This window comes from Borostomias antarcticus (genome assembly GCF_949987555.1).
Source record: "Borostomias antarcticus genome assembly, chromosome: 9".
NCBI classification, from domain to species: Eukaryota; Metazoa; Chordata; class Actinopteri; order Stomiiformes; family Stomiidae; genus Borostomias; species Borostomias antarcticus.
Window position 1 is genome coordinate 18,234,997 of NC_140242.1, and position 12,417 is coordinate 18,247,413.

Genomic DNA, 12,417 nt, shown 5'->3' on the forward strand with positions numbered 1-12,417 from the left:
CTGATCGTAACCCCGCTACCTGGAGCCGATACCTCCCCTGGGTGGAGTATGCCCATAACTCCCTTCCTAGCTCTTCCACTGGCTTGTCTCCGTTTGAATGCTCCCTGGGATATCTACCACCTCTATTCCCTGAGCAGGAGGAGGAGCTCGCCGAGCCCTCAGTCCAGGTCCATCTCCGCCGCTGCCACAAGGTGTGGAAGGATGCCCGAGCCGCGCTTGTTCGTTCCACCCGTCAGAGCCAGCACCAGGCAGACCGCCATCGGACCCCGGCCCCTGTCTACCAGCCCGGCCAGATGGTCTGGCTCTGCTCCAAGGACATCCCCCTGCGGACCTCGTCACGTAAGCTCACACCCCGCTACATTGGTCCTTACAAGATAGACAGTGTGGTTAACCCTTCTGCTGTCAAACTGCAGCTGCCCCCGTCCATGAGGATACATCCCACATTCCATGTCTCCTGTGTTAAGCCTGCTCCTGTCAGCCCTCTGTGCCCGCCAGGCAACACCCCGCCACCTGTCCGGATCATCGACGACCAGCCGGCCTGGACTGTCCGGCAGCTCCTGGGGGCCCGTCGGCGGGGTCGGGGGTTGCACTACCTTGTGGACTGGGAGGGCTATGGGCCCGAGGAGCGGTGCTGGGTGCCCCGTAGGTTCATCCTGGACCCCTCTCTTATCCGGGACTTCCACCGGGAGCACCCTGACCAGCCAGGTCGGTCGCCGGGTGGCGCCCGTAGGAGGGGGGGTCCTGTCACGGCTCCACCACGCCTGCCATGCCGGTCCGTTTCCCCCGACTCTGTCTCTGGACCTGACCGTGCCTCTGGACCAGTGTCTGCCTCTGACCCTGCGTGTGAGCCTGGCCTCGGTGCAGAAGATGAGACCCCTAGCACCTCCCATAGGGCGCAGAGGGAACTGCGTGCCTATCGGCAACAGCGCACCCCCGACCAGCACCTGCAGTTCATCCCGGTGATTGCGCCTCTTCCAAATCTGCCACGGAGCGGTCCCACACCTGCAGATAATCAGCCAATCAGCACAAGGTTAAGAAGCCGCTCCACACAGCAGTCTGCGCCAGATCGATGACCAACCTAGTGGGTATCACGACTCTAGCTGAGTCGAGTTCTCCGTACTCGAGCCCTGTCTCACCGTTCTTGTTTTTCATTTATTCCTAGTTAACCTGCCTGACCCACGCCTGCCTGAGGACCACGAACCTGCCTGACCCACGCCTGTCTGACTACCACGCTCCTGCCCGACCCAAGCCTGTCTGAGTACCACGCTCCTGCCCGACCCACGCCTGTCTGACTACCACGTCCCTGCCTGACCCCTGCTTGCCTCTCCGACCTGATCCTGCCTGGCCATATTAAATAAACACGCCTCCGGGCTTCACCTCCAAGCCTTTTTGAGTCTGCTTTTGGGTCCTCCTCCGCTAGCCCTAACACCATGCCATAAAAACACCTGATAACCTGCTCTCTACCTCCAAATGTGAGGAATTTGCAGCTTACTTCAGAGATAAGATTATGAATATTAGGAGGAATATCACCCAGGAAAGGCCATGCATCCCGTTCACAGATCCTCTCCCTCCATGTAATGGACATATGAGCTTGTTTACACTGATGGACACAGAAATGTTGAGAAAAGTAGTATCCAAACTCAAATCCTACACATGCCTGCTGGATCCCATCCCCACCGATTTTTTCAAAACTATTTTTGAATCTGTATCCTATGACATTTTATCCATTGTTAATGACTCCCTCTCTACAGGTGTCTTGCCACCAATACTTAAAACTGCTTTGGTGAGACCCGAGCTGAAGAAAAACAACTTAGACACTTCAGTTCTTAGCAATTTTAGACCAATCTCCAACCTTCCCTTTTTGAGTAAAATACTGGAAAAGATTGTTTTCAAACAGATTAATGATTTCCTAGCTACAAGTTGTACCCTTGACCTTTTCCAGTCCGGCTTTTGTGCCCATCATAGCACAGAGACGGCATTAGTCAAAGTTGTAAATGACCTCAGAATTAATGCTGACTCCAAAGAGCTCTCTGTTCTCGTCCTGCTGGACCTGAGTTCAGTCTTTGATACTGATCCTCATCGAAAGACTGGAGAAGTTGGTTGGCCTCTCTGGTCCAGTCCTTAATTGGCTTAGGACCTATCTTACCGGTTGTGATTTCCTCGTTGCCCTCGGTGACCATAGCTCAGGAAAGATCCCTATGACCTGTGGGGTGCCCCAAGGATCGATCCTAGGACTCTTCCGCCTGTACATGCTGCCCCTTGGCAGTGTCATCAGGAAGCACAACATTAGCTACCATAGCTACGCAGATGATACCCAACTCTATATTTCTGTAACACCCAGTAACTACAGCTTGGTTGACTGCCTTGTCAAGTGTATTACGGATATAAATGTATGGATGTCACATAATTTCCTCCAACTAAACCAGGACAAAACAGAAGTATTGATCATTGAAGAAAAAGCTGAAAGAGAGAAACTATCAGCACACTTAAAAACTCTGGAAATTGACACCAATTGCCAGGCTAAAAACCTAGGTGTCATACTTGACTCATATCTTAATTTCGAAAACCACATCAAGAATATTACAAAGACATCTTTTTACCACCTAAGGAACATTGCCAAGGTGCAACCCTTTCTCTCTCAGGCTGACACCGAAAGATTAATGCATGCTTTCATCACAAGCAGGCTGGACTACTGCAATGCTCTACTATCAGGCCTACCAAAGAAAGCAATCTCTAAGCTACAAATGATACAGAATGCTGCAGCACGAGTCCTAACTAAGACAAGACGAAGGGCACACATCACACCAGCCTTAAAATCACTACACTGGTTACCTGTCAACTCTAGAATAGACTTTAAAATACTATTACTAGTCTATAAATCTCTCCACAGTCACTCGCCAGAATATATTTCAGACATGCTTGTTAGGTACATGCCCAACAGACCACTCAGATCCTCAGGTACTGAACTTTTAACAGTTCCAAAAGCCAGGACCAAGAAACATGGAGAGGCAGCTTTTAGTTTCTATGCCCCCAACCTCGGGAACAGGTGCCTAAGAAGGACTGAAACAATGGAGGTCTTCAAGCGAGATCTCAAGACGTACCTTTTCGACCTAGCCTACAATCACTAGCCAGGACCTTGAGACACAGAAAGGCAGCCTCAAACCTACCTGTGAATCCTCTGTATATATTGGTATTTATCCTGCTATGCACTGTATATCAAGTAGTGTACAGAAGCTGGTTACCCTGAAACAGGCTTGTTCTGTTCTGACAGCTGTGTTGCTTCAATGGCTCAGTGTGCTACTAACCGTTTTCTGCCTCACCTAGTGCCTCTCTCTCTCCCTCCTACCTTCTAACCAGGTCCAGTGGATGCCCCACTGTCGCCCGCAGACCACCCTGAGTCCGATAGATACCCCTGTGTCAGCGGTGGATGTCGTAGTATTTAGTACACACACACACACACGTACACACAGACACACATCAGTCCACATCCGGCTTAGGCCTGGACCTGATGCTCTTAGCCTTTCTTGCTCTGAAAATTTAATTTAATGTAATTTATTGCTCTATAAATGTTCTTAGCCATTAGACAAATATATTCAGGGAGCTTGCTCCAGGTTGCCTGTTTTAAATATCTGTGTGGTTTTTATGGCTCTGTGTGCTACTAACCCTGTTCTGCCTTCCCTCTCCCTAGTGCCTCTCTCTCTCCCTCCTATCCTCTAACCAGGTCCAGTGGATGCCCCACTGTCACCAGCAGACCTCCCGGAGTCCGATAGATACCCAGTGTCTGCTGTAGATGTCGTAGCATTTAGTTAACACACACGTACACACAGACATACACCAGCCCACTTCTGGCTTTAGGCCTGGGCCATAGCAAACACACCAGTATTTGCCATGTCTCTCCTATGATGCTCTTTTAGCCTCTGACTGTACACACCAATGCGGATTTTCGGACGAATATCCGCACGGGATTCCGCAAGTCAATAAATACATGTGTTTTTATTAGTCTATACACACCAATACCGAAATTCGATGCGGCAGAAAATCTCCTCCGCAACTCTCTGGTTTGTTGCGAAAATCCGCATGTGAAGAAGATTATCTGACCAATCTGTGCCGGTGAACATATCCGGTAGGCTACGGATTCAATGTAGACTACCAGTCAAAGGGCATAAATTCCGGTCAAATAGGCTATTATGAGTTTGTCGCAGTGATTAGCTATATATATATATGCCATTTAGCCTATATCTATTCATTTCTCATCCAATACATTAGTAGCCAAGCCTTTCATGATTCGCTTTCATAATTCACTGATTCTAGTTTATCTTTTGGTAGGCCTATTTGAATAGACGATCAATGCATGGAGTTCCACATCTGAAGTCTGTTAATTTGTTTGGGATTCACGAGTAGGCCTAATGTGAGTTTTCTATTTTCTCCTTTCGGTTAATCAGTTGTAGGCTATCCTTTTGTGGCGGGGTGGGCTTGGAAGCACTGACACAGGTTTGTTATAACCTCTAGAGGAGTTGCCAGACAACGCCACCCTGGGAATTTCACCCGGGGAATCATTAACTTTATACTAGCACACAGGTTCGTTATACTCAGCAGGCCAGAGACGTGGTTCAATAATGAGCATGGAGTTTATTAATTCACAATATTAAAAACGCTAAAATAACACACACACACACACACACACTTCCACACAGTCACTCAGGGAAGGAAGGGGAGGGGGAACCTGATCAGGGCTGAGGCCAACTGGAGGAGGGTCAGAAGCCGGTGAGAAAGGGGCAGTCAATCCCAAAAGAATCACAGCAAGGCACCCAGACACGTGACAGACACACGATGGTAAAGTGGCTCAAATCCCCGGGGGGCACAACACAGCACACGAAGGAAGGGGAGGAGACGCCACCACCAGGTCACCAGCACTGCCACCACCACCACTGGCCGTCAGCAACTGAAAAGGATGGATAGTTTAATGGGGTTGCACGTAGAAGACAAACTGTAAATCAATGGACAAATGACAAATTATCAACCTAAACTAACAACTAATAATTGCCCAAAAGCAAAACAATAATATTTAATAGCGACAAAATAAACACAAGCTAACTAATACCAAGGATATGAAATTAACCACTGAGGTAAACTACACTTATACTCAATTGAAATCAGACATAACATAGGCAGTAAAGTAACTAAATAAAGTAACTAAATAAAGTAACTGAAACAGAATAAACAGAATCGTAGAAATCAAACAAAAATAGGAGGGGTGTAACCCCAGCACATTCAGTCGGTCATTCACAAGAATGGAGGGGGTTGAACCCCGTCCGTGGGTGTCCGTAGAGCCACGTGCCCCAAACAACCGGCACCAGTCCAGGTTACCGTCCAGGCTTATAGCCAACTTCCCACGCCGGCCGGGGTGTGCAAACGGGGCAGGCACAACACCCTGCCGACGGTAATCGTAATTTATTATAGCAGATTTGAGTGAGACAAAGCAGCAGCGGACTCCGTCAGCTGATCAGGAGGTTGCGTGTCTGTAACGGGGGGGGCTTGACCGGCTAACTACAGCTGCACCTAATAAAAGGGTAAACATTAGTATTTCTAAACTGTACGGGAAATTAGGCGGCTAGAAACTACATTAAAACCTACCTACCAGTTAACAGCAGCGGACACGCATCAACAGGAGGACGAGGGGAAACGCAGCTGCCAATGTCTACCTGTGACCACCACACTAGCGTTAGCCGCTACTAGCAAACACTCAACAATGCAAAGAGAAAGATGGGGGAGACACTTACCACTGCAGAGTAGGCAGCGCTCACACCACGCGGGAGAATTAAGCACCCGCAGTCGCTCTGCAGGAGAACAAAATGCCTAAGCACGTTTGTAACAGAAATTCCAAAAAGTGAATGAAGCAGCGAGCAGCCATACCTGCCAAGGATAACACCGCTAACCCGGAAGTGGAAGGATCAGGTGAGAGCGCAGAGAAACCGCAAGAGGGAGGAGGGCCTCTTATACCCCAGCTCGCCTCAGTGATTGGCTACCAGCGCAAGCACATAGAAATCCATATTTCTATGCTGCTACACTTTAATCAATAAAGGATAACAGGTCGTTTCCTGACTCGCTGACATAAATCCATAGCCTGCATCTCACATTCACCTGCTGTTCTGTCTACCTATTCTATGTAGGCTAACGTTATGCGAACTATTTAATTTGATTTTTAAATTGGTTTCTCTACAATTGTGTTGTGTTGCACTCCATATTGTTAGGCTAAATATAGTTTAGATAGGCCTAGCCTACATCTAGATTAAAAACACAGGCATTTAAACCCTAGACCCTAGACCTATAACCGCCACCGGGTAAAAATCTACCCGTATATAAAAATGCATTAATTTGAGCATTTTGAGATTGTCTCTCAATGAATAGGCCTAAGTGTGTTGGTGGAAATATACAGTATTATTATTATTATAAATATAACGGATTGTTGGTAGTGTATTATTAGTATTATTTCATATCATAATTATTGTTATGACTAAGCAACAACATAAGCATACTGTAATGCAGCGGCATTACAGTGTATAGGCTAGTCTATGCATGGAGTGTGTGCTCCTGCGATCGGAGAAAGATGGATCCAAAGAAAAAGAGATGGATGAATGGAAAACAAGCATTAGAGCTCTTGACTGAAATGAGTGTGTGCGAGTCTGATGGTGGGGCAGGACTGAGCGATGTGTCCTGGGTTGGCTCTTCATCCGAGGGGGGGTCATCTGACGGGTCGTCTCCAGAGCGTCAGAGGAAAGTGAGACAGACCGAGCCTCCACAAGCCAGGTCAACGGCAGGCCTGGATACCAGCCCCAGGTGCCCAAGCACCGTAGGTTAGCATGAATAAACTTTTTAGGCCATATCTATGTAGCCTATAGGAAATAGGCCTAGCCTACTGTAGGCTATGCCTACAGTAAATAAATATAAAGCTATAGCATAGTGGAAGTGTGTAACGCCCACTCTGAGGCACCAGCGTCATTAAAAACATAAATGTAGCCTATAAAATGTATAAATGTAGGCTATAAATGTATAGCCTACACTCACACTGCGGACGTTCCGCAACAGATTTTCCGGATTTTCCGCACCGCATTTTCGGTTCCCTTGTACAGACCAATGCGAACCGAAAATGCGGTGCGGAAAATCCGGAAAAATTATACTCTGAAATGTAATTTAATGTAATGTATTGCTTTATAAATGTTCATAGCCGGAAGACAAACATACTCCTGGAGCTTGCTCGATCGCCTTGTTAAGAGGGGTCAGGGAAGATTTTTACAGCTCACTTATCTGACCCCCGGGTGATTACTGTTTTTTTTGCTTCCCTCTGGAATATGTAGAGAGTGGGTCCCACCTCCCTTGTTCTCTGTAAAGCGCATTATGTTGCCTCTGGGTATGAAATGCGCTATACAAATAAAGCTTTGATTGATTGATTGATTGATTGAGTAAATCATTACCAACCCAGAGTAGGCAGGGCTTGACATACAGTTGAATTTGCCACTGGCCCGGATTTTCAAATTTACTGGGCCCAATGTTGTATCAGTGGTCCCAATGTTGTATCACTAGCCTGGAGGATATAGCCAAATTTTGCTAATTCTTAAGCAGGACATACACGGCAAGCATTTTATAATTGATCATTCATATTTTGACCCAACAGATTTGGTCACATTTTCAGAAGACCCATAATTAATTCATAAAAGAAACAAAATGCATAAAAGAACCAAACTTCATGTTTTTTTGTGACAAGAAGTATCTGCTCCAATCACTACAGAAAAATAAGAGTAGTAGAAATGTTATTATTTGAAACTCAAGACTGCCATGACATGTTCTTTACAAGTGTATGCAAAATTTTGACCACAACTGTTTATCACATAAGCAGCACACTTCTTTTTCATAGCAATAACTTTACCCATTTTCAAAACAACACCATCAGTATGTTCTGACCATGACATCACTTACCATGAGAAACCCCTGCTATTATCACCAACAGTACAAACACAGCCTCCATGTCCTCTCGAGATAAAATTCGTTTCAATGTGAAAATAAAATTCTGCCTGTGATAAGTCCAGAGTTTACTGGCTCTTCTCTGTCCTGGCCCCGCAGTGGTGGAATGAACTGCCCACTGATGTCAGGACAGCAACAAGTAGCCTACTACAACAATCCTCCCTCCTAAGCACTTATTGTATTGTATTGTATTGCACTGTAGCCTACTTTAGATTGCTATTCTTGCACTTTGCCTTCAGCATTATGCTCTTGGTCACTTGTTTTAGAAAGAAGATGCACTTGTGAGTTCTGGCAAGTAGTAGTAGGCCTACATTGGCTTTTCCTACGTTAAATGCAATTATTGTTAGTCGCTTTGGATAAAAGCGTCTGCTAAATGACTGTAATGTAAAATGACTGTAATGTAGGCTACTCTTTTTATGTTCTCCCCGTGTTCGCAAGGGTTTCCCTCGTAAAAATAACCCAATATGAAAAACATGCAGAAGAACAGATCGCTGTCATTGTTGTTTGATTTTGCTCTGTGTTGCACGTGGTGTGTGTCTGTGTGTCACTCACTCGCGCTCGCTCTCTCTCTCTCTCACACACACACACGCACACACACACACACACATACATTGAGGCACATATACAGTTAGCCTACACACTCAGAGGGAATTTATCTAGGCCACATGAAAGCTATCTGCAACCTAGAATAGCCTATATAGAATACACCACGTAATATTCCAACATTCCTGTACAGCAGATAAAATAGCCTATGGTGAAAGCTTTAGCTGGGCGGAAGCTGGCGCAAGCTCTGCTTCGACGGCACAGTCGGTGCTCTTACTGTTTGTAAAGTTTACGTTTGTAAAATGGACTTGCTACACGCTAAGTCCTTGTGTCCTTGAGTGTCCTTGCTCTGTGCAAGACGGCTGGACGGCTATGTCCCAGACGAGGAGGTTAGCCTCGATGGCTTCAGGATCATTCGGGCTGACAGATCTGAACACTCGGGGAAAGTTCTGGGCGGGGGTGTGTGTAGGCCTATGTTTGTCAACTCTCGATGGTGTAGGCTACAAACATCAAGATACAGAGCACGATCTGCAACCCGGATCTGGAGTTGCTCACCCTGTCGGCACTTATCTCCCCAGGGAGTTCTCCACTGTTGTGTTTAGCTGCGTGTAGGCTATGTTCCACCAAGTGCCAACAGGCAGCAGCCGAGCAAATAGCGGAAAACGCACACGCTAGCAGGTCAAGTCAGTTGATGAAAGGCAGAAGTAGAATTAGGCCTATATTATTTTTCCACAGCATCAGCTTCTGCAATAATCTTGCAAATAAAAATAGATGAGGAACTGATCTTTCACCAGTTCGGGCGTAGGATGGGTGGGTTAGACATCATGGTCTATCATGGGACATGGGTCACCAACACAATAAGGCGACAGATAAAATATCAATTTTGATGTGTTTTCTTAATCATGATTATGACACTTTTTCACCAATCATCAGTTGATCAATAAAATCATTTACAGTAGCTATCGTTCCAATACTACAGGCCCCAGTGTTAGTGATTAAAGAGTAGCCTATGTAATCAGAAAATAATCAATACTGGAATGAATGGAGTGTCTATTGGAGAAGAATGTATAATCACAATTAGTCGGATTAAGCAACCTCCATACATCATGTTGGCCGCCATCTTTACAGAGGGATTTAATTGATGTATGGGTTCTGGAAGGTCTGGTTATTCCAGATTTGGACTTGTCTATGAAAGTGTCAAGAGGCTGGTTAAAATCCCCACGCAGGATAACTGGGAAGAATTGTCTTAGTTCCCTAATATCCCCATTTGGCCGGAGAAATTAACCAAAAGCATGATAATTCTTTATCCACCTTTATATGTTTGGAAAATAGGATAGAACCCCCTTTGTTTTTTGTTGTAACAACTGTGGTAAGAGCAGCCTATCCATCTAACCCGCGTTCTAGGTGCACCTGTCTCTATAACAGGTGGGTTTCCTGGAGCATTATCACATCAGATTGTTTTTGCAGTTTTTGCCATGAAGGAAAAATACAAGGAATGACAGGCAGTAGGCTATAAATAAAAATACAATGAAATCATCCTAATAGCCTAGGCTACAACTACGCCCTATCAGCCTAGGCTTAATGAAATAAATAGCCTACTCAAATTAAAAGTCATATTTTATTCAAGGTTTCCAAAGGTGCAAAAGAGATTATCCACAAGATGAGGTTTGACACCGCGCCTGCCACGATCAGGAGCCATCTGCGCCCCCAGCTGAAAAGCCATCCCGTTCCACAGATTGGGAAGACGATGCGGCCTCCTCCGTGTCAGAGCCAAAGTCTGCCGAAGATGAAATAGCAGAGAAGCCACACCCAGACAACGTGCTTAAATGGTGGAAGTTCAACAGAGCGATAGTATCATATGTGCGCCTCCTGGAAGACAGACGCACGAGCCTGGCACCAGAGTCAATCAACAACCTCCTCTTCCTCCATAGCAGTCTTAGAAAGACAAAGAAGGAGAAGGCTAAGACAAATTAGTTTTGTTCATTTTGTAGGCCTATAATTGCCTTTTTTGTGAGTCATAGGCACGGCAACCAACGTTATAGACTAGCCTATAATTCCCTAAAAGTGGAGATATTTTTGTTTAAGTGTATTGCTGTTTTATTCTACAGAATGGACCTTTGTCAGACCAGTCTAGTGGGGTCTGTGGCGTGGACAGTGGCATGGTGGTGAGACTCCGCCCCCTCAGGTCAGAGCTGGTTGGGGACAGTGTACCCCTCTCCGGGCCACCTACTCGCCCACACTGGTGAAGACCATGTGTCTCTAGCCCACTCAGGGGCTGAGTTGTTGGGCCCGTGGCGTGGATAGTGGCGTGGTGGTGAGACTCCGCCCCCTCAGGTCAGAGCTGGTCGAGGACAGTGTACCCCTCTCCGGGCCACCTACCCGCCCGCACCGGTGAAGACCATGTGTCTCTAGCCCACTCAGGGGTTTAGTTGTGGGGCCCGTGGCGTGGATAGTGGCGTGGTGGTGAGACTCCACCCCCTCAGGTCAGAGCCAGTCGGGGACAGTGTACCCCTCTCCGGGCCACCTACCTGACTCCACCATGAAGACCTCCGGGCAGTCTCCTTGCACCCACTGGTGAAGACTGTGTGTCTCTAGCTCAGGGGTGGCCAACCAGTCAGAGACTAAGAGCCACAAAAATGACTGTGGTACCACCCAGAGCCACACCATATCAGCGTTTCTCAACCTTTGTTTCAGTCACCGCACCCTTCATAAGTACTTAAAATCCCAAGGCACCCCAGTCCAAAATAAGAAGAAAAACGTTATTGTCCATTAAATATACATTTAAAGTTAATTTATTTAAAATTAATACATACAACAAGATATTTTCTGACATAATATATTTTGCAAGCTAGCCCACCTAATTAACTCGACTGTACAGCTTAAGCTTCTGGCTTGCATGCTCCTCTCCTGACGCTCCGCTGGGAATGAAAAATTCCTCCCGCGCAGGGCTCTACCAGGTACTGCGCCACCATGCCGCATGTGAGTGATTTTGGGGTTCAGTGTCTTTCACAAGGCTGCTCAAGGCACCCTCTGGAAGCTGGGATCGAACCAGAGAACACTTGCTGATGTGGTCACTGATTAAATTTGTCCTCTGCCAGTTCAACCCATCGTTCAACCCAGAGCTAGTGCTGTCCTCCAGGGGCAGCCAGGAGCAGTGGGCAACCTCGCCAGTGGTGCCCTCACTGCCCTGGGACCAAGTCCAAGTGCACAGTCCAGGTCCTGGTCAGGGACAGAACTGAAGAGCATCAGTTCTTCTGCATGTTTTTCTATGTGGAGGGAACCCGAGTGAGCACATGCATACTCAAACAAGAAGAGTTGTTCAAACCATGTGACTACCATGTGAGGGTCTGCGGTCCACCAGAATCAAAACCTCATGACACAAAAACAGGTTCTTCCCAACTGCGGCTGGCCTCATCAGCAAGCCCTCTCTCTCAGTGCATCTGTCTCCATCTAGTGGTGAACAAGAGCCAGTGCAGTCTGGGAGGAACAGCCTTGTTTGGTGACGAGTAGCGCAGCGTGACTTCACTGGACTAGTTATGTGTGAGACAGCGGTATCGAAACTAGCACACTACAGACTGCCATCACTGATATTCAAGGATAAGTGATGTACACTCTGCTACAAACAAACAAACAAACATAAAACATCTTTATTCATCATGCAGTGAACAACACAGCACATGGTGTAGGGAGATGGCAACACCGAAACACACACGCGCACACACACACACACACACACACACACACACACACACACACACACACACACACGAATGACTGTAGCGTCCACCGATTAAATTATTCTCCTGCTCTTAATCCACTGGCTACCCAGAGTAGCCATGATCTACAGTAGGCTAT

At 46.7% G+C, this 12,417-nt stretch overlaps 1 protein-coding gene across 1 annotated transcript in view; it reads right to left on the reverse strand.

Moving 5' to 3' along the window:
* LOC311313554 (hemicentin-1-like) overlaps window positions 1–4,812 on the reverse strand; it is a 58,633-nt gene extending 53,821 nt beyond the window's left edge. The window contains exon 1 of the mRNA XM_084443702.1: window positions 4,724–4,812. The gene's annotated coding sequence lies outside the window, so the exon portion shown is untranslated. The remainder of the gene's footprint in view (window positions 1–4,723) is intronic.
* Between the last annotated feature and the right edge of the window lie 7,605 nt (window positions 4,813–12,417).